We start from the raw sequence: 22,128 nt of genomic DNA on the forward strand, positions 1-22,128 counted from the left end.
TAAAACGAAAAGTATAAATACATGAGTACGTTCTAATAAGGATGGAAACATGGCATTTTTTTACAGAATTAAGTAACCTATACACCAGACAAAGAATATAAAATGACTGAGATTGACAGCACTTATTTTAGTGTGTATTTTAAGTAAACAATGCATTATTTAAGTTTATGGTATTTAAAATTATATTTTCTATATAAAAGCAATGCAAGCTCACCAAAAGAAAAGAGAAACGAGTGGAGGACACTTTCTGCCATCAGAGTGTTTATTTCAGTTCCCTCTACCCATTTTTCTTTTCTTTAATTAATTAATTAGTTTATTTTTTGGCTGTGTTGGGTCTTAGTTTCTGTGCGAGGGCTTTCTCTAGTTGCGGCAAGTGGGGGCCCCTCTTCATCGCGGTGCACGTGCCTCTCACTGTTGCGGCCTCTCTTGTTGCGGAGCACAGACTCCAGATGCGCAGGCTCAGTATTTGTGGCTCACGGGCCTAGTTGGTCTGCGGCATGTGGGATCTTCCCAGACCAGGGCTCGAACCCATGTCCCCTGCATTGGCAGGCAGATTCTCAACCACTGTGCCACCAGGGAAGCCCCCATTTTTCTTTAAATTAGATGCTTTCCAAGAAAATTACTATCTTCCTCAGTAATTTTCATTACTCTGAAAATTGAATAAAAGGGGGACATTGGGTATATAAATAATAATTATCGTAATATGATTAATGCAATATTTGTTAAATAGGCTGATAAATTATATAACATCTTAAAATATTATGCCTGCATTTCTAATACTATAGCTGGAAATAATGACGTGTGAAAAGTGTTTTATTGTAAAAGAAGTCATTTGAGTAGCCTTTCTTAATTATGCAAATATAAGAGCCAAGATTTTTCAAACTGGATTTGGGAGCCTTTTGTCTCTTTGGGATGAATACTACCTGTCTTGGAGATCTCACAGCTCTGAGAGAGGGAAGGAAGATGGAGGGCTGATTTGCACATGCAGCCTATGGGGCTTTCTGTGTGGCAGTCACGCGAACTCCACCACTTCCACCCCAAACTGTGGTTTATATTAGTCTGCTCAGGCTGCTGTAACAGAATACCACAGACTCAGTGGCTTAAACAACAGAAATTTATTTTCTCATAATTCTGGAGACTCGAAGCCCACAATCAAGGTGCCCACTGGGCTGGTTTCTGGTGAGACCTCTCTTCCTGGCTTGTAGATGGCCGCCTCCCCGCTGTGTCTGGACATGGTTTTTTCTCTGTTATGTGCACACTCCTGATGTCTCTTCCTATTCTTATATGGACACCAATCCTATTGGATTAGGGCTTTACCCTTATGTCCTCATTTAACCTTAATTACTTCCGTAAAGGTGCTGTCTCCAAATACGGTGGCATTGGGAGTTAGGGCTTCAACCTGTAAATCTTGGAAGAGACACAATTCAGCTTGTCAATGACAGGTTTGATTGGGGTGGCCTTAACCAAAATCTGCTGGCATGGAAAGGACATCTTGGAAAATAGAAGATTTGTGGAGGGCCAAGCCAGGACTCGACAGTAGGGCTTTAGGTTTTAAGAGAGAGGGCTCTTTTTCCCTACCCTTTGTTCCTAAATCTGGAACTCCTTGTGAGGTCAGCTAACATGGCCTCAGGTCCTGCTTTGGGGAAGGATGGCTGATCTGAGATGTGATGTGAATTAAGTGAACCGAACCCTGAAGACTAAGGGGGAACACCATGACAGATTGTATAAGACCTGAGCCCACTTGGGTGTTTCCTTAGCAAAGAAGGGGAATCCACCATCCTGTGTGGGACCTGTGCTTAATAGTGACACCAATGAATAGAGAGCAAAGCAGGGGCTTCAGTGGCCTAAATGATCTCTTGGAATTTGGAAGTATGGCTGGCTCTTGAGGAGTTCTTGGAGACTTTGGGAGGAATGAAGTAAAAAGATCTCAAGAGGGAGAGGCTTAACTTCTTGTTAATAGAAATTTTACCCCAAGCTGAAGAATGAGGACATATAAGTCACGGGAGAACATAAAGGAAGTCCAGAGAAAGAGGCATCTGTCTCTCCTCTGGGAGACCATTTAAGGCCTCTTTACTTTGTAAGCATGGAAGTATTTAACAGATGGAAGGAGAGAAGAGAGTAAAGACATTCCAACACTCCAGGCAGAGGGAATATAACACACCTGCATTAATATAGATGGTGAATTGTGGTTAGGAGTGAGATAGGGACTCACGTTAGACAACTAGGCAATATAGCCTGTTGCACGAGTTCAGGTCAGAAGGCAATAGAGATTTGGGTAATCAAAGTTGCCAGCATCATTAGTAAATACTGGTGTTCAAAGTGGGTTTAAAGTGGTAAAGGAAGAAGGAAGGTTTTTCCCCCACTCCTAGAGTCCAAGCACAGGAAAGCAGTGACCTGGAAGTGGCACTGGAGATCAGGCCAGAAACAGCTTGGCTCCAGAGTCTCTGCTCTGAACCACTGACACACACACACACACACACACACACACACACACACACACACACACACATTTTTTCTGAGCAATGTAAAAGCTAGAGTTTTCTTATGAACCTTTATCCTTATTCTGGAAGAAGAACACCCTTTATTAATTGTGAAAAAAATATTTTAACTCTTTTAAGTTATTAAATTTAATGATTATCTTTATATTTTATATTAAATTTGAAAATAAATATGAGATTTTAAAAAGCACTGACCATATATAATACAGCTTTTCTCCACAGTTTTGACATATCGATGTGTATTATGGGAAAAATTGATTTTTAAGAGTAAGATACTTTTGAAAAGCCCCAATTATTTATTCATTAAAAATCATAATTACAATTATGTGGCAAAATTAATTTTCTATAAAATAGGTTTTTCTGTCTGGAATATGGAAGTGAATTATTTTACAAGCTCATATAACTTAAGGCTAACATTTCATGCCAATAACTCATGATTAGTATATAGTAGAATAATTTAGCACATTTTAAAATTAAAGAAGAGGTTGTTAGTTAACCCAGCTTTCTGGATTTTACTCATTTTTTTTAACTTTTAAAGTTAAACATAATAAAATGAAAAATAAATAGTTATCAGATATTTTAATAAAGTAAAATGAAAATGGCATTATATGTAACTGTTAGAGAAATGCAGGGAATATTTCAATCATTATTTAAAAGTACATGAGATTAATAATACTTCTGGTTCCCTTTGGGCCTTATTAAGTATTATTTAATCTGTATAATTCAAGACATTTTATCCATTAGGCTCAGTCATTTTCAGAAATCCTAAAACATATAAGTAAAAGTACTGATAAAGGGAAAAATCAGTAACTCAGATAACCTAAAGCATTTATTTTTCAGAGTGTTATTCTTTTGAAATGATCAAAAGAATTCTGAAACCATTCAGAATTAATGTTGAGGACCTAAGAGTCTGTTCTGGGCAACGTTTTCCTCTCCCATGAACTTTTTAACTTTTCTCTTTCCCAGTCACATCTCTAGTACCTAATATTTACGGAGAATTTCCTCTGTGCTAATCACGGCTATAGGCATGGGGAGTATAAGAGCAGACAAATTCTCATTGTTTTCTCTCAAAACAACTCTAGGAATATTGTCTCCCTCTTGACCAGTGAGGAGACTGAGGCACAGAACATTAAGTAACTTGCCTGCGATCACAAAGCAAATAATCATGGAATTGAAATGAGACAGCTGGACCCCAGAGATTGTGCTCAGCACCACTGCCTTCTCTCTGGTTTTCATACAATGAGCCCTTCTTGATTATGGTGCCTGTTATTTGTGATGCTATTTTGACACCCTGTCACCGAACTGGCATTCTTTCTTCCTTCCCTAAAATACAAGCAAGGAAACTATGCTTTATTGTTCATTAAAGCCTTTTATTAAGTTTAATTTTTCCTTTGATAAAATTTTTGTGAAATCTAAGGCTTCCTTTCTAGTGCACAACTTTTTGGTTACTGTGTTTAATTTATCATTTATTTGGCTTTGCCCTGGAGAACAGCATAACCCTAAGAGCTACCATTCATTGAGCATCGTGGCTCCAGTCACTGGGCCTTATTTTACAGTGGAGGAAATTAAGGCTTAAAAATTTAAATTTGAGGCATACCTCGGAGATATTGTGGGTTCTGTTCCAGACCTCCTCAGTGAAGCAAATATCACAATAAAGCAAGTCACACAAATTTTTGGTTTCCCAGTGCATTGAAAAGCTATGTTTACACGTTACTGTGGTCTATTAAGTATGCAGTAGCATTGTGTCTAAAAAACAATGTATATACTCTAATTAAAAAATACTTCATTGCTAAAAGATGCGAGCCACCATCTGAGCCTTCAGAGTCGTAGTAACATCAAAGATCACTGATCACAGATGACCATAACAAATATAATAATAATGAAAAGGTTTGAAATATTGCAAGGATTACCAAAATGTGACATAGAGACCCTAAGTGAGCAAATGCTGTTGGAAAAATGGTGCTGACCGACTTGATCAACACAGGGGTCATCACAAACCTTGAATTTGGAAAAAACGCAGTATCTGCAAAGCACGCTAAGGCAAAGTGCAGTAAAACGAGGTATGTGTCTAATATAGCTGAGAAGTGACCCAGCCAGGATTCCCATTGAGAGTGGTGATCAATGATGCTGGCAACACACCTCTGGAGGACATTTTCTTTTTCTAGGCACTACATGAAGTGATGTTGTTGGTTCCTTCTGTTAATTCTCACAGCAATTCGACAGGTGATCCCTATTTCATAAGTGAAGATGTTAAGTCTTAGAGAAGTTAGGTAGTTTACCTAGTCCCACATTGCAAATAGGGGACGAGTAGCTTACCTAGTCTCAGTGTGATGGTAAGGTCAAGCTTGTAGGGGTAGTGAAGTAATGGAAGATACAACCTGAGATGAAAATCACTTTCAAATTCTGCTCCTCCACTTAACAGCTCAGTAAATTCGGACAAATTACGTCATCTTTCTGCCTGTCAACTTTCTCATCTGTAAAATGGGAGTACTGTATACAGCCAGCCCTCATTATCTTCAGGTTCCAGATCACTGAATTCAACCAACCATGGATGGGAAATACTCAGAAAAAAGTTCCAGAAAGTTCCAAGAAGCAGAACTTGAATTTGCCATGCCAGCAACTATTTACATAGAATTTTCACTATATTTACAACTATTTTCATAACATTTACATTGTATTCGGTGTTATAAGTAATCTAGAGATGATTTAAAGTATATGGGAGGATGTGTGAGGTTTACATGAAAATACTACACCATTTTATATAAGGGACTTGAGCCTCCAAAGATTTTGCTATTCGTGGTGGGAGGTCCTAGAGCCAATCCCCTGTGGATACTGAAGGATGACTATACCTGCTTCATAGGATTTTATGAGCATTACATTAGTGAAGTGCTGAGAAGAGTGTCTGGCCCAGAGTAAGTACTGTATAAATGATGTAAGCATGACATCATCCTCATCATCACCTTCATCATCCTCATCATCCTTATTTTATAGTCAGGGTTTTTTTTTTCCTCTCTTAAATCTTGCCTCAACCTTATTTATTCTTCTCCATTAGATTTCTTTAGCATTTGCATGGCCAGAGAGGTATCAAGTCCCTTTGTGTCTATTTTGTTCAGAAAACAAGGGTGTTTTATAGGATTCAACATCCTTGATTAGAATAAAACTTTCAGTTGAATATGAAGTGTTAGAGTATTTTAGGATTTTTTAAAAAAATAATTTAGGCACTTGTTCCTTATGCTCAGTCTCATTCCACAAAGGATTTGGGGTGACTTATGAAAAACATGAAATATAAAATGATAGTATAAATTATTAAAGTAGATGAAAGAAAACATAGACAGGAAAATAATAGAAGCAAGGATAATATAATTACATGGCTATCGCTAAACCATGGAGTCCAAGATAGTTGCTCAAAAGCCCCCCTTCTCTCCTGGGCTCTTTCCTCTGTACTCTTCCTTTTGGTTTTCTGAGGGCCTTAGAGTGCCTTCCTATTTCTTTTCCTTTTCCCCTTTTCTTCTTGGGACTTACCTTCGCACACTTTCACAGACAAACTTACTGAATTGTTCTCGTGAGATCTCTATTCTCTATCGGATATGTCTCTGTTCACTTTCTGAAGAAGACATAGAAAAGGGCAGAACGTTACCAAATCCTTCCTCCTGTGTTTTCAAATAACCACAACATTAGCAACTTTTCATTGTGTACGCTTTTACAAAAATTTCTTTTTAGAAAATCAGATATATGCTTCTCATTATTTTAATAAAAACTCCACTGAGTAAATGAATTACATAGGATTGGAAAAAATAAAGTTTGCAGTGAATGGTGGATGACACACATATTCAATAAGGAGCTCTTAAAAACAGACCAAATGCTTAAGACATTTTTGCAGTTTTCAATTTGTAAGAAAATGATTTCATTCGAGGGGAAGAAAGAGAGAGAAAAAGCCATCAGCGGGAATGTTGGAGAATGCAGGCTCCTGATGAGACCAGCAGAGAAGACAAACTAAGTATACAGATGCAGATTAGGCCTCAGAACATGAGGACATAAAAGGGATTTAATGGTGGGGTGGATTATAGAAATCCGTGTAACAATGATAAATAATTATAGTTCCAGCCGAGATCAAAGTGGTGCTGATTGAACGCCCTCAAGCTGTTAACATGAAGTATCTTGAAGGGAAAAAAAACCCTGCCTCAGAGATTGGTCAGACTGGGCAAACAACTTTCAACTCTATTGAAAGCACCAGTTGTGGGAGAGGAAAAATGGAGGGAGCCTGTGAGGGAATTTCTTCCTTTGGAGCTCAGTGTAAAACTGACTTTTACAGCTATTTGTAATTGGGTTGAAATTGCTCAAAAAATATGTATGTGATTAACCCTTTCTTTTGGAGGCTGGAGAAAAGACTCATATTACAGATGTCAGTTCTATAATTGACTTACCATTCTTGATTCTTCCCTTTGAGGAAAATTTCACTTTGGCTACATATAACAGAGTGATATTGACTGTAGGTAAGGTTACCTGAAAAAAAGAGTCTTTGTAGAAGACACATTTATCTGCAGAAGGAGCAAAAATATCTTGACTATCACAGGGAAACAAATGAGACTACATTCATCTGTGGATTTGTTTGATTTTGTAATGCCCCCAAGACATTATAAAGTGTAGAATTATGAAACAGTTGAGATTAGTTATAAGATGAGACAGCCAATTAAATTAACCCTAATCACAAGTATTTTGGACTAATTTAATGCAGAACTCTATCTATATCTAATCTATCTATCTATATCTATATGATAAAGGAAAGAGAGAAGCATAGTTTTTATACCTTCCAGATGCATCTTTATTTACTTTTAAAAAAATGAAATGGTTTATTATTTTTAAGTAAGTAAAAAAGCAAAGCCAGCAAGTATTAAAACTAGATTTACAGAAATTGTACTTCCTATTTTATATTCTTCTTTAACATATATAGTTGACATATATGGTTGACATATAGTTGAACTACATAGTTGACATAAAGAGTTGAATTTTGTAGTTGAAAAGCCAACTATTTGCAAATGCCTTTTTTTTTTTTTTTTTTTTTTTGCAGATGCTTTTAATGGCACTCTGGATATTGTGTCTGTAATTCCACTTGGGGTAGATTAAAACAGACATTTCAGTAAGGCACGTGGCATTTCTAATACAATGACGGTTTCAAGGTTTAGGATGTTTGGAACTAAGCTAGCTACCTCATTTAAAATTTTGAAAACCTTTATGTTAGGAGATGAAATATTGATCAAAATATTTGATAATAAATATTTATGTATCAGTTAACAAGTTGGTAATCACTTCTTGAGGGAAAATTGGTTTTGGATAGACAAAATTTGAATTTTCTTAGTAGAATAATTTAATAAAATTTTTCCTAAGTCACGTACCTTTGCCTAAACATTTGGGTAAGGATATTTTAAGAATGAAGACTTTCTGCTGTATGTCTCCTTCTGCTGTAGGAAATAACCAATATTAAAGATAATGCCTCATTAAATCTGTGTGATAAATGGTCTAACTTTATGGCTTTTCTTAGGTAGAGGTTTTATGACATTACATTTAATTTTTAATATTTTAATATGAATGCATTTTCCTTGCCAAACTAATTTCTGTTTTTATAGGGGTACAGATGTGTTCGCCGTAACATCTTTTCTCATCTGTGGAAAATATCATTTCTCCTCTGTAAAATATTATTTTAAAATCGTATTCATGTGGTATTGGAGAAGATGATAAGAAATTATAGGATTAAACTCTTAATGAGTATATATTGAATATTCTCAAAACAGTTTAAAACAATAATAAAAATATGAATTAAGACAATTTCTACAAGCTACAGCTAATTATTAGTCAATTTTATGGTTTCCTACACATTTTTATGTTTAGGATGTCAGTAATGTTCTAAAGTTGGTCTTATATATGTAACAACTGAATAATTTGGTTATTTTATTTTCATTTCTTTTCATTGTGCCTTTCCATTTACATGGACACAAGCACTTTTTTTTCATTATTATTTCCATAGTTTCTTCTATAGCACAGAAGGTTTATAAAGTACAGAAGGGATTCATTAAATGCTCAAGTTACCCATAGTGAAATGTTGTTACTTCAGACTGTAACTTTAATTTTTTTGGTTGCTTAAAGTAATAATGTTACCCCAAATATAGTCACATACTTGAGTAAATGCCAAATGAAATGATTTTTTTTTAAATTGCCTTGTTTTAAGGAACTTTTCTTTTTGGTCTAAGAGTACAGGAGACCACATGGCTATTGATGAGTTCAGCATCAAACAAAAATTTTGAAATTATAGTAGGATGGAAGAAGAAAAGCCTAGTGTTTTTATTCATACAAAACTGGGTTTAAGTCCTGGCTCAATGTTTGATTATTTATTAGTTTAATGACCTCGGAAATTTTGCCTGCTAGCTCTGAATTTTAGTTTCTTCATGGAAATGATGCCTGTCTCATGTGCTGTGAGAATAAACCAAGATCAAGTGAAACTGTATTTCATCCCAGCCAGGCTGCAGGTATGAATAGATGGAGGACTGTCCTGGGAACTGTCCAGCACCCCTTACCGTTATACACAGATGGTAGCAGAGTTTGGGTGGTGAACTCTGACTTTGGGCCTGACAACTTCTAAATATATTTCTCATCTCTAATACAAGGCCTTTTACCAAAGTGAAAGCATCTTGGAAAGAGAGTGATTTTTGCTGTTACTTTATATCTCTGATCCTCAGTTTTCCCACAAGCAAATGGGGGTAATAATAACTGCTGCTTAAAGTGTGTCCTGAATAAAAGGACACACAATTTACGCATGCCTTGCACTCAGAAGTACTCAGTTATCGACAGTTGTTGTTTTTATTGTTATCTCAGTCAAAGACTACTGGTAGTAACTGGCTTTTTAAAAATGTTAAGCCCAGTGGGTTTGTAAATATTTATTGAATTTCTGTATCTAATGGGAATTCTGCTGAGCTGTGAGAATGGATGTGTTCAACGAGAGGAACAATTGCTGGCCTCATGGAGCTTGCACTGTACTCTGAACTTTGTTTAAAATCCTTTTAATCAACATTAAATTATCAAAACATTTTTCAATGTTTATTTTAATGGTGATAAAAGTAAGACACCTAGTCTTTGAAAGACTATATGGTTTCATGGAAGGAAAGAAATCATTTGGCAAACATCTTCTCAACCTCACTGTTTTAAACTTTTCTCACCTTATTACTACCCTCAATGTCTTCTTAAAGGAGAATCTCTCATTTCCTCATCACCACTTCTGTCTCCACCATCACTCAGATTCCTTATCTCACTGCTCTTGTCTTCTTGGGCTCTCTTATCTTCCCTCACTGATCCCTCTAGACCCCAGCTTTATCTTTTTTTGTTCAACAAACCATACTTCCCCAATGTCTAGGCCTCCTAGTTACACCACTCTCTCTACCATTCAGCCAGACACTTTTTCTCCATTGTCACTTGCTGATCTCACGTTTCCCTTAGGACTGTTGCCAGCATTACTCACCATTCGCCTGCCATTGTCTAACGTTTCTCCCAGAGCACCTCCATTAGCCCTGGCTATTTCATTATAGGTCACCATAATAAAGTATATGATACTTCACCATTATACTTCACCTCCTTTAACTCCACAGTTACCTCTGCCTGAAGGATCATGTCTTCCATCACCTGTGTCAACCCTCATATACAAGCACACTTTATTTTTCTCTGTTGCCCAGAATTGTTGCCACACACTCAGAAATTCCCTTCTCTGTTTATAATCATCTATGCAATTTCTGGCAACCTCATTGTGGAGCCTGCGTAGTTCCTTCATTTCCAGTATTACTCAGTCTCAACCCCGTAATCTGCCTTTTCATCATTATAGTTATTAGAATCTTAAATGGCTTGGCCCCTGTGATTCTGGCTTATCATTGCTTCACTACGAGGGTGGAGAATAGGCATTCTCTATTCATGCTACTTATATCACCGGGGAAAAAAAACCAGCTTCGGTGTATTAAGTGAGCATTTATTATATATGAGAAGCTGTGCCAGACACTTAATAACCAACATCTCAGACAATCCTCTCAACATCTAAGGACCTAAGAAAATTGTATAACTTTATTAGCATTATTGCAAATTTATTACTGGTTATTGTATTTATTTCCAGAAAACCTTGTGTGTAAACCCCCATGGTAGTTGTTCTAAAACTCTTCAGTCTTAGAACCATTCATCCTCTCTCCCCTCTACTTTCCTCTTAACTACTTTGCTGAATACAGAGTAGTAATTTTTTATGTGAGGGATTCCTTCTTAAAGACCTTTCAAAATTCAAAACTCTCACTTGTTCCATGGCGGGGAAAAGTGATGTGGGAGGAAGCTTCCTCTGAGCACAGAAATGAAGAGATTGTAGCTTAGAGGTACTACATCCACTTTGATCAGGGAGCCATGTCACCACATATTTTTTTCTATTATCTTTGCCCAGTTATATAATAAGTTTTGCCAACTTCAAGGTGAGTCTGCTTTAATGCTGCTTTTAATTTTCTCAGTGTGATTTCTCATATTTCAGAGTGCTCACTTTTAAATTAATTGCTGCTTGTGATTAGAAGAAAATGACCTCACTATTATGTGAGGATTTCCTGTAATGAACTTCTTTTCTTGTTTCCCATCTCCTTCCCCTTTCTTATCCTTCCCCTTTCTCTCAGTTCCCTGCTCGTTTTTTTTTTATTTCTTTTATCACCAAGTATCCCATTTTCCTTTGGTCTTCAATTTCTACCTAGCTTGTTTCTTTTCTACCTGCCATATCTCCCCAACTCATGTATTCATTCATGTGTGCGTGCAGCCAACAAATATTTCTTGAGCACATAGAGTGTGGAGGATTCTGAAGTCAGACTACCTGACTTCAGATATTGGCTTTTTCACATCCATGCTCTGAGAACTTGAGCAAATCCCTTAATCCGTGCCTCAGTTTCTTCATCTGTAAAACAGGAATAATATCAGTTGTATCAATGATAAATAAGAACAGCTAAATTTTGTTTTGAACTTGCTACATTCCAGTTGTAAACACTTTACCTATATTAACTTACTTAGACTCATAAAGCATGGTGGAGTAGATCCTGTGAACCCCATGTTTTATCTGTGGGTTTATATGTTTTCATAATTTGCTCAATGTCACAAAGCCACCTAGCTCATCTGAGGATTAAATGAATTCATTCATATAAAATGCTTAGCAAGGTGCCAGGTACAGAATAAATGCTCAAAGACATTTAACTATTATAATTATGATTTTCATTATAAATATTTCCATTACTACCAAGGAAGTACTTAATTAATATTAGCTCTTGTTATTATAATGATGGGTAAGGCACCACGCTAGGGGCCCCGAGTATCAAAGATGTCAAATATAATGGCTATCCTCAAGAAGCTTGCAATATATCAAAGAACTTTAAAAGTTTTTATTTTCTCTTTTTTTCAATTTCCTTTTTTTTCCCCCCTTCTCTGCTGCCTCCCCCTTCCTCCTCTTCCTTCTATTTCTTTCTTCTCTGAGAGAAGTGGAATAGCACAGGACCTAAGAACACAGACTCGGGAGCTAGGTAGACTACCTACTTCACATCTTGACTTCTGCTCTTCTAGCTGGGTGACTTTCGACAAGTGAATTCACTTTTCTTTGCCTCAGTATCTTTTTCAGTAGAATGGACCAAAAATATGTCTACCTCTTAGAGTTACTGAGTATTAAATGACTTGTATAATACATGTAAAGCACAGAGAATAGTACCGAGATGTGGTAAACAAACTAGAAGTGGAAGCTAGTTTTCCACTATTTTTACTTATTTAACTGTAAAGTTTTAAATATATACTTTGATTACTATGAATTACTTATATTGATTGTGTTCCCTGTTCTTAAATTTAACACATTGCATGTTTAGTATTTTACGTTGTTTCTTTTTTTAAAAATGCTAAACTAAAATTATTTTAAATTCCCTTATTATTATTAATATTTCCTCTAAAATAATGGCTCACATTAAAAAAGTGTTTATCACTTCTGCTCTATGAGATGTGGCTTTTGTTTGTTTGGTCACATTTTTCTACACCTAACATCTTTCTCCCAGATTGTTTTTTTTTCTTGCTTGTTAGAAACAGTTTCTGATCATCCCGTGAACTTTTCTAGATCGGTCAGTTTCATTCTGCTTGTGATTTTCTCCAGTGGGTTAAGCACATTCTCTTGTTTACTGGGTTCCATCTCTGAAAATATTTTCGTTGGCAAACTGAATATGCTCAATACCAGCTTAAGACAGAACTGGGAAGAGTGATGATTTTGTGTGTACATGATTTGTATACATGGACTGAGTGCTTACTAGGCCTGAGACCACAAAAAAGAGGAAGCAAGCCATTTTTAGCATAAGTTGCTCACTGTCTGGATGGAAGAGAAGCAGAAACATATCTGATTTGGGTGTATGTTTGGCACTGTTTCAGGCGTATAATCAAAATCCCAAGGGAGCACCGAGAAGAAGTTCATCTGTCTCTTCCAGTCTAAAGTGGTATCACGTTTGGGCAGAATCTTTTTGGACGTGGAGTGGCTGGCTTACTCAGTTAATGGGTTGTCAAGTCTGAGTGTCAGAACATGGGTTGTGGCTGGCTAAGCTCTCTTATGTTTCTCCCAGAGAATCTGGATGAGGGTGAGGGATAGGGGCAGGACTGGATGCAGAACCCTTTCCAGGATTTCCAAATAGAAACTTGCTTATGGAGGCCTCTTTTTAAGTTCTTCCCTATCAGCTAGTCTCCATTTATTGCTTGGGATTTCAGTTCTGACAAGAGCAGAAGCTCTGCTTAATTATAACTCTGTCAGAACTATTACTAAATTCGAATGCACCTGCATAGTCTCTTTATCATAAAAAATAATTTAGATTAAACTGCCAGGATTTGACCTTCTCATGGAATCATTTGGATTATTACTGAAGACGCCAATTTTCTAGGCCAGTATTTCGCAAAATGTGGTCAATGGACTACTTGAGCGCCGCCACAGATAAACCGAATCATAAAATCCATCATTTTTTTATGCACAGTCGTCTTTGAGAACCTGCATAGGCACCTGCAGAATAAATTGGAAGCCAATGAGCTTTAACGGCCTTTCATTTACTTTGGTGAAATGTATGAGAAAAAAGTGATCTTAGTATGCCAGTATGCCTTCAGAGAATCAGTCCAATATTTATTATAGAGTTTTAAACATAAGCAGATATATATAATCTTTCAATATTTGCTTGGAACTAACAAGTTAAAACACGAAAGCTACTAGGTAGTCTGAAATCACTAAATTATAAATTCATTGCTTCGTCCAAGTAAATATCCCTGATGCTTTACTTAGTAAACATTTTATTTTCAACCAACATCACAGAATGCATGTCATTGAATCATTAATGATTAGAGTTAATGCAACTTAATCTCTATAACTGGAGAACAACTTAAATATGAAAAAAACCTGACATCTGACTTCTAAACACTTCTTGTATTTTGTATTTCACTCACCTGGAATATGCCTTTCCTCTCCTACCCTAAATTGACCCATCTTGCAAGATCTAACTCAGGGTCTTCTATGATCTTTCACTCTCCTGGGGGACCCCTGTGGCAACAGTAGTTCATACAATATATTTAGTAATGCATCAAACACCGTTTTGTGGAATTTTATCTCTTATTCTTGCAAAATGATGTTTAACTCTTGTTTTGAACATTTTACATGTTTCTATCTTATCTCCCTAACTAGCTGACTACCTCTTTATATCCCCAGTAGAACCCAGCACAGTGTCTCAAACACAGTAGAGTCTCAGTAAATAGTGATTTGAGATACATCAATTTTAGTGGGTTAAGGAGGAAAGAAAAGAATCAACTATGCCACAGTTTGAACACAGCTAATGACAAGGCTAAAGTCCACTTAGGAATGCTGTTGTAACAATTTTTTATGTCTAGGTGGAAGGCCTATAGGGTAACAGAATTAAAGGACACATTTCTTCCTCACTTCTAAAGCCTTCAGAAATATAAGCCCTCAAACTTAGAAAAATTACTTTGTATTAATACATTTATTATCTATGAATACATATGCAAATGTGTTGGTATATGACAGATATAGATGTGTTTATAGATACACACATACACATGTGCACACATACACACACATGTGCAAGCAAATACACTAGCTTTTAATATTAAGGAGAGAATCTAATCGACTTTATTCCTTGGTTTTGCAGCTTAGATTGGAAAAGTTCCAAAGCACTTACAGGGCTCTGCTGCCTTAAACAGGCTACCCGGCCATATGGCAGTTTTACTGTGGCGGTTTAGTTATAATTGATTTGTATTAGATTATGATGATATACTTGGTAGTCCATTAACAACGTGACTAAGCTGGGTTCTTGACTACTGGATATGTTCCTGTATAAAATTTAAGATTTTTGTTTCTAATTTTCAGTTTCAGCCTTGTTTCTGTCTCTTTGATTCTTTGTTTTTTGTGTCTAAAATCCATCTGCCAGGGGAAAATGTTGTACAGCAGACATATATCCTGAGTTACTTTGCTTTAAGTTGACACAAAGTTATGATGTTGACAGTCTTCGTTTTCAGTCAAGCACTCAGCAACAACTAATCAATTACTCATGTTGAAAATGGTGAGGAAGAATGTAAATCCACTGTGAACTAAGTAACTTAATATCAACCACCACTAAAAACAGTATAGACATTTTAAACTGAGATGCTAATGGGAAACAAGATTAGAAGATTTGTGAGTTTCCTCCTTTTATTCAGTTTTCCCTTTCATTTTGCATCTCTTCATAATGTCATTGATAGGTTAAAAAAAAAAAAAAAGACCAAGAATCAACCAGCAGAAACCTCATAACCTCTTAAATATTAAAAAGTAACTAGTAAGAATTCTATGGAAAATTTACGTAATTTGTCTTCTTATAATCTAATTTTTAGTAAATCATTAACTATTACCTATTAGTTAATATGCAATTACATAAATAATGTGCAAACCTAATAGGTGAATATTTAAAATCAAGGCAATTAAAACTTATGATTAGTTGAGTTAAAGATGATCATGTGGGGGAGTGTGGCTTTAAAAACATTCATCCTAGATGAATACCTCTTTTCTCAATTCAAGCAATTCAATTTAGCTTTTTTCTTTTCTCTTTCTTTCTTTCTTTGTTTTTCTTTTCTTTCCTTCGTTCCTTCCTTCTTTCTTTCTCTCTCCCTCCCTCCCTCTCTCCCTCTTTCTTTCCCTTTCTTTCTTTCTTTCTTTCTTTCTTTCTTTCTTTCTTTCTTTCTTTCTTTCTTTCTTTCTGTCTCTCTTTCTTTCTCCCTCCCTCCCTCTTTCGTTCTTTCCTCTCTCCCTCTTTCTTTCTTTTCCTTTCCTTTCCTTTCTTTTTTCTTTTCTTTTCTTTTCTCTTTTCTTTCCTTTTCTTTTCTTTTCTTTTCTTTTCTTTTCTTTCTTTTCTCTCTTTCCACAGCTTGCCAGGTCTATTGCCCTCACGGTAAACCCACTCCTGAGCTTGTGAGGCTTCTCAGAAACACTTCATTCCATGATTCAGTAGTCTGTACCAATTCAGCCAAAATAAAAGAACATCCATATAAGCAAATAAAATGTGGATTTAATAGAAAGTTCCTGATTTACTGAAAACCATTGGCTAAAAGTACTTCATTTCTTTTACTGCTGCAATAAAGTGATTTTACAGTTAGTAACATATAACTTCCAAGAGTGACAAATTTGGTACTTAAAAAATATTTAGGTTAAAAAAAACCCTGTCACTTCTACTAAGTCATTTTTAGAGCGTGATCATTTTAATTCTTCCCTCTCTCTAATTTTATAACCAAGAGGCAACCTTTCCGAAGGAAATCCCTAACCTCTTGTAAAGAACCTTTCTGCTTCTCATTGTTATGATTCTCAACCAATGATTAGTGAAGTTAGAATTGACCTGGAAATTAAACACTTGGGTGCTTTTGCTTGGTGCTCTGTGCACATAATAAATAAACACCATCACTTTTAAAGAGCTTGAAGGTACAAATTTAACATAAACCTTTGATTGTTAGTAGAGATCAAGTATTTGAACTGCTTAGTGCTTGTGATTTGCTGAGAAAATATTAAGTGCTAGTCACAATGCTATAGCCAAGGGAAATTTGCAAGTGCCAAAAGATTTAAGCTGAGGAAGAAACTGGCCTGGATTTAAGATGATTTTGGAGATATATAGTTAAAAATTTAAGTGTGAATCTGAGAAACATTTTTAACATTATATCTGTAAGTCATCAGTGAATAGTTTTCCACACAAATAAGCAGTGAAACAAAATTCTTCAGCAACTGTTAACCTTAACAGCAGAATTTTTTTTTTTTTTTACCAATTTTGCTTATTGATTTAGAGAAATGTCTGTTACCTTGCATATTTCAATTTCCATATTTAATTTTGCAATTCATTTTAAAAATCAGGAGTTTCCAACACGGAGCCTTGAATGGACAAATTAAGAAAGTGGTGCTCACTATATTCTCACTTGAATTGTTTCCAATAAGAAAACTGTTGTCATCCTTATCTTTATTCTTTTGTATATAACTTGGCTTTTTCTCTGGCTGCTTTCAATAATTTCTCTTTATCACTGATTTTGAACAATTAGGGTATGATGCGCCTTGTCGTTTTCTTCATGTTTCTTGAGGTTTCTTTTTTTTTTTTTTGGTAATGACAACTTTTTTGAGATAGAATTCACGTGTAATAAACATTCACCTTTTTAAAACTGACATATAGTTGATTTACAATGTTGTGTTAGTTTCAGGTGTGCAGCACAAGTGATTCAGATATATATATTCTTTTTCAAATTCTTTTTCCTTACAGGTTATTACAAAATATTGAGTAGAGTTCCCTGTGCCTTACAGTAGGTTCTTGTTGGTTATCTATTTTATATGTAATAGTGTGTATATGTTAATCCCAAACTCCAAATTTATCCCTCCATTGAACTTTGTGTTCTGTGAGTTTACAGTTTCAATCAAATTTGAAAAAAAAAAAAAAGTGGTGCTGAAAATGAGATATGCATTGTAAATCTGTTTATAAAACAGATAGCCAGACCTATAGAGTCAGAATTTCATAAAATAGCTTTGAGGATTTTGGTGTTTTTTGAAACCTCTTGACAAGATTTTGATGTGTGTCTAAGAGTCAGAAGCATTTGTCAAATATTTATTCTGGATAATGCCATGTGGACTCTTTGCAGGACAAATATGACTTGCTCTTAAAATAGTTCTCCTCAGAGCCATTTGATTTCCTCCCCGTCACTCTCCCATACCCCTCTAGAGGATGCCCTCGCTGATAGCACTTACCGTTCTTTGTTCTTTAAGTTAGTGTTTTGGGCCATTTTCTCTCTTCCCCTAACTGACTGGAGGCTCTGTGGGATGGGACCCTTGTCTGCCTTGCTTCCCATATTATCACTAGTGATTAGGGTAGGGTTTGACCCATAATAGGCAATTGACCAATATTTATTGAGTCAATGCAGAACTTAACTTTTTGCTTTTTATGCATTAAAAATTTGCAGCAACATGGATGGATCTAGAGATTGTCATACTGAGTGAAGTAAGACAGAGAAAGACAAATATCATATGATATTGCTTATATGTGGAATCTAAAAATAATGGTACAAATGAACTTATTTACAAAACAGAAATAGAATCCCTGATGTAGAAAACAAACTTATGGTTAATAAGTAAGAAAAGGGGGAAGGATAAATTGGGAGATTGGGATTGACATATACACACTACTATGTATAAAAACTAATAAGAACCTGCTGTATAGCACAGGGAACTCTACTCAATACACTGTAATGACTTATATGGAAAAAAAAAATCTAAAAGGATGGATATATGTATACGTATAGCTGATTCACTTTGCTATACACCTGAAACTAACACAACATTGTAAATCAACTATACTCCAATAAAAATTAATTTAAAAAATATGCCTTTTAAAATGAGCATGCTCAAACAGGGATTTGGATGAAGAGTGAGGGGGGGAGGTGAGGGTGGAGTCAGGGAGACTTTGGGAGTTTAGGGAGACCGTCATTACTAACACTACAGCTTTCAAGTGTGAGCTTCCCTCCCAGCACCAGGCATTTTTGCATTCAGTCCTGAAATATTCCAGAAGTAAGTTAAAAACCAAACACTGTGCAAATATGTGCAAAATTTCCATGTGGTTTTTATTTATTCTTACAGCTCTGCAGCTATATTTTTACTCTACATGGAAAAATCAGAAAATTTTATTTGTAATAAAAACATAATTCAGTGGCAGTGATAAAAATGTTCTTTGACACAATATATGTTCAGCTGGTAGTGGATTTTTGGTATATTTTTCAAGAATTTGCAGAACTGGTTAACTTGCATTTAATAGTGAAACAAAGTGAAGTAATTCGATCAGCTGATTTCTTTCTCATAACCATGCTATGGGCAGAGAATCAAAGAATTGTAACTCACCATACAATTACCAAATTAAATAGTATCGTGTGAGTGGGAGAAGTAAAATTCTTTTAAAGAAGAATACCCAAGGATTTTCTGGAACTTTCTCCTATGACATGGCTATTAGTGATGATCTTGAAAATCATAACATAGCAATGCTTATGTGTTTATATTAGGTAATGGCTCCCCTCTTCTACCAAAGTGGAAACTTAGGTCCCAATAATTTACATGCCTTTCTCAAGGTTATATAACTAGTTACTGGCAGATCTGGGCTAAAAATTGGGTCTTCAACTTACTGTGAAGCCTTTCCAATACACCACTACTCTTCAAGTTTTTCTAGACCATACAGGAATAGGGGTTATAGTCATCATTTCTTTCCTTAATGCGCAATGCACTTACCTCAGTGATAAGAATTGTTTAATTTTGGCTCCAGAGGAAATGAATTCTTTCAAGAATTAGAACATGGAACTCTGATACAAATTTGCAAAGCAACAATGAGTCATTCGACATAACTCTAATACATCATGTCCTAATTAGACATCTTCCATTTAAATGCTGTTGAACATGGGAATTGAAGTTAGCACACCTCAGTTCAAGTGTCAGCACTCAGTTTCTCTGCTGCCTAGCAGTGTGGTGTTGGATAAGTGCTTTCGCTTCTCTGGTGTAATGTTTCCTCATTTATAACATCAAATATCTGTTAAAACTGATGTGAAGATTGAATGATAATTTATGCCGAACGGTCTATGTAAATGGTACTGTAAAAATACTATGCAGATGTTTTTAAAATGTGAGTTTCTACCTATCCAGATTCATTTATAAGAATGGAATGTGTCAAGGGAACCTACTGTCCTATACTCTACCCATGACCTGATCACACTCTACCCATACCTATAGATGCCAGAGCCAGGATAGCTAAAACATCCACCTCTAATGATCCTGATTCCTCATGGGAATGACCTGGGTAAGTTGGAAACAGGATTTTGACACTCCTCTTGTAGTTTGATGCTTCTTGATGAAACAGACAAGTTATGCTTTCATAAGATTTGAGATAAATAAAGAATCTTAGAATTGGATGACACCTAAGAGATACTGATAGCTAGATGCCCAAGCCTCATCCCTGTGGATACTGGGTCTTCTATGATGTAGAAGAGGGCCTGGGAATCTATATTTTTAATAATCGCCTCCTCCCTATATTGGCTCAGGTGATTCTGCTGACCACCTGTTTGTGTGTGAGAGGCACTACCTAAAAAGACATGGCCTTCTTCAAATTCCCGATCAGGTCGTTTAATTTTCCTCCTCTTCCCTTTGACTGAGGTTTTCCTGAAACCCAACTAGAGTTCATCCTCAGTTTTGATGCCTAAAACATTTTACTGAGAACAAAAAGGGACCCAAAGATAATGTATGCATCCTTTTTGGGTTGATCTTCATAATCCTGCAATATATATTTTAGAAAACTGTGGAAATCTTTTTGACAGAAAGTATAACTTTCCCATTTTAGTGTTGTTCTCAGAGACCATAAAATTTTGTATCATGTTCTTTGCTGACATGAAAATAATGGCGAGGTTTCTTATTTTATTTCTTACTCTAGGGCTAATTTAACACTGACTCAATTTTAAGATACTCGGATTGAAGATAAAATTCAAATTGATATGTGGAAGCTAGTGTCATTGTGAGAGCAGACAAAAAACAGACAAGTGTTTCATTTTGTATTATTTACTTTTTACTGTCTTTTAAAATTGGGGAAAATAGGTATTTATATTTTTTAAAATTTGTTGTATTAATTTTTCCCAATAGGTCTTGGTTTTTTGAGACTATAAAATCCTTGAAGGCAGGTATGTTTTAAAAAATGTAGATGTTACTTCTTCTGGATTCCCAATTCTGTGCCTTATACGTAGAAGGCCAAAAATGGCCCAACAACAGAAATTTATTTTCTCGCCATTCTGCAGGCTGGAAATGGTCAAGTTCTGGTGAGGACTCTCCTGGCGTACAGACGGCCACCTTCTCCTTGTGTGCTTACATGGCCTTTTCTCAGTGTGAGTGGAGAGAGAGGGAGCTCTGGTGTCTCAGCCTGTTCTTATAAGGGCACATCTTACTGGGTCAGAGCCCAACCCTTATGACCTCATTTAATATTAATGGCTTCCATAAAGGCACTGTATCCAAATACTGTCACATTTGGAGTTAAGACTTAAACATATGAATTTTGGAAAGACACAGTTCAGTCCATAGCAACCAGTAATGAATCTGCTGAGAGAATGGCATCCATATAATAAGAATGTATCTTAAGTAGGTAAGTAGGCAATCTAGCTGATGCTCAGATAAGAACCACATAGCAGGCCTTCTACTGGGCTCAAATCTATTTAGGGTAGAGTAGAGCATCAATTTTGAGCGCAGTTACAAAAGCGTAAACTACCTTCAGTGTAAAACAGTATCAACAACAACAATTTATTAGTGCAAATGATGGGGGAAAAAATCCCAATCTGGATCTGGCGTCAGGGTTAATATTCTGTGGTTGAGTGGATGAGCAGTCAGTATTACATATATGCTCTGAAATAACCTGTCCTCTCTGAGCAGGTGCAGGTTCTATTAGATCAAGCATCTTCGTTTGGCTGTCTGGATTCTCTTATGTTTTTTCTGCTTGATTTCCCAGTTATGGCAAGAAGTATATTTGCACTTCCCATGAAGTTGACATGGATTTGTCAACTTTTGTAATTCACTAACTTTTTGCTTTGTGTGTTTTGAGGCTGTGCTATTAAGTGCATACAAGTCAATTTTTATTTCTTCATGAAGTATTACTTCAATAATTATTTTATTACTCTCTTTATCCTTAATAATGACTTTTTTGCCATAACTCTATTTACTGTGCATTTTTCTGTGATGAGTATCTTTCTCTATTCCTTTACCTGTTTTTAAAATAGACTTTATTTTTTAGAGCAGTTTTCGGTTCACAGCAAAATTGAGCAGAAAGTACAGTGATTTCTCATAGACCCTCTACCTCCACATATGCACAGCCTCTCCCATTATCAGCATCCCCCACTAGAGTGGTACGTCTGTTATAATTCTTAAATATTCATTGACAAATCATTATCCCCCAGAATTCATGGTTTACATTAGGTTTACACTTGGTGTACATTTTATGAGTTTGGACAGTTTTATAATGACATATATTCCCCATTATAGTATCATACAGAGTAGTTTCAT

General features: G+C 35.9%; 1 protein-coding gene across 2 annotated transcripts in view; it reads left to right on the plus strand.

The window, feature by feature from the left end:
- Positions 1-22,128, plus strand: part of ZFPM2 (zinc finger protein, FOG family member 2) — a gene marked incomplete at its 5' end in the record, with an annotated part of 459,715 nt that overhangs the window by 138,043 nt on the left and 299,544 nt on the right. The gene's annotated exons all lie outside the window — the stretch shown is intronic.

Source organism: Leucopleurus acutus (genome assembly GCF_964270905.1).
Source record: "Leucopleurus acutus genome assembly, chromosome: 17".
NCBI lineage: Eukaryota > Metazoa > Chordata > Mammalia > Artiodactyla > Delphinidae > Leucopleurus > Leucopleurus acutus.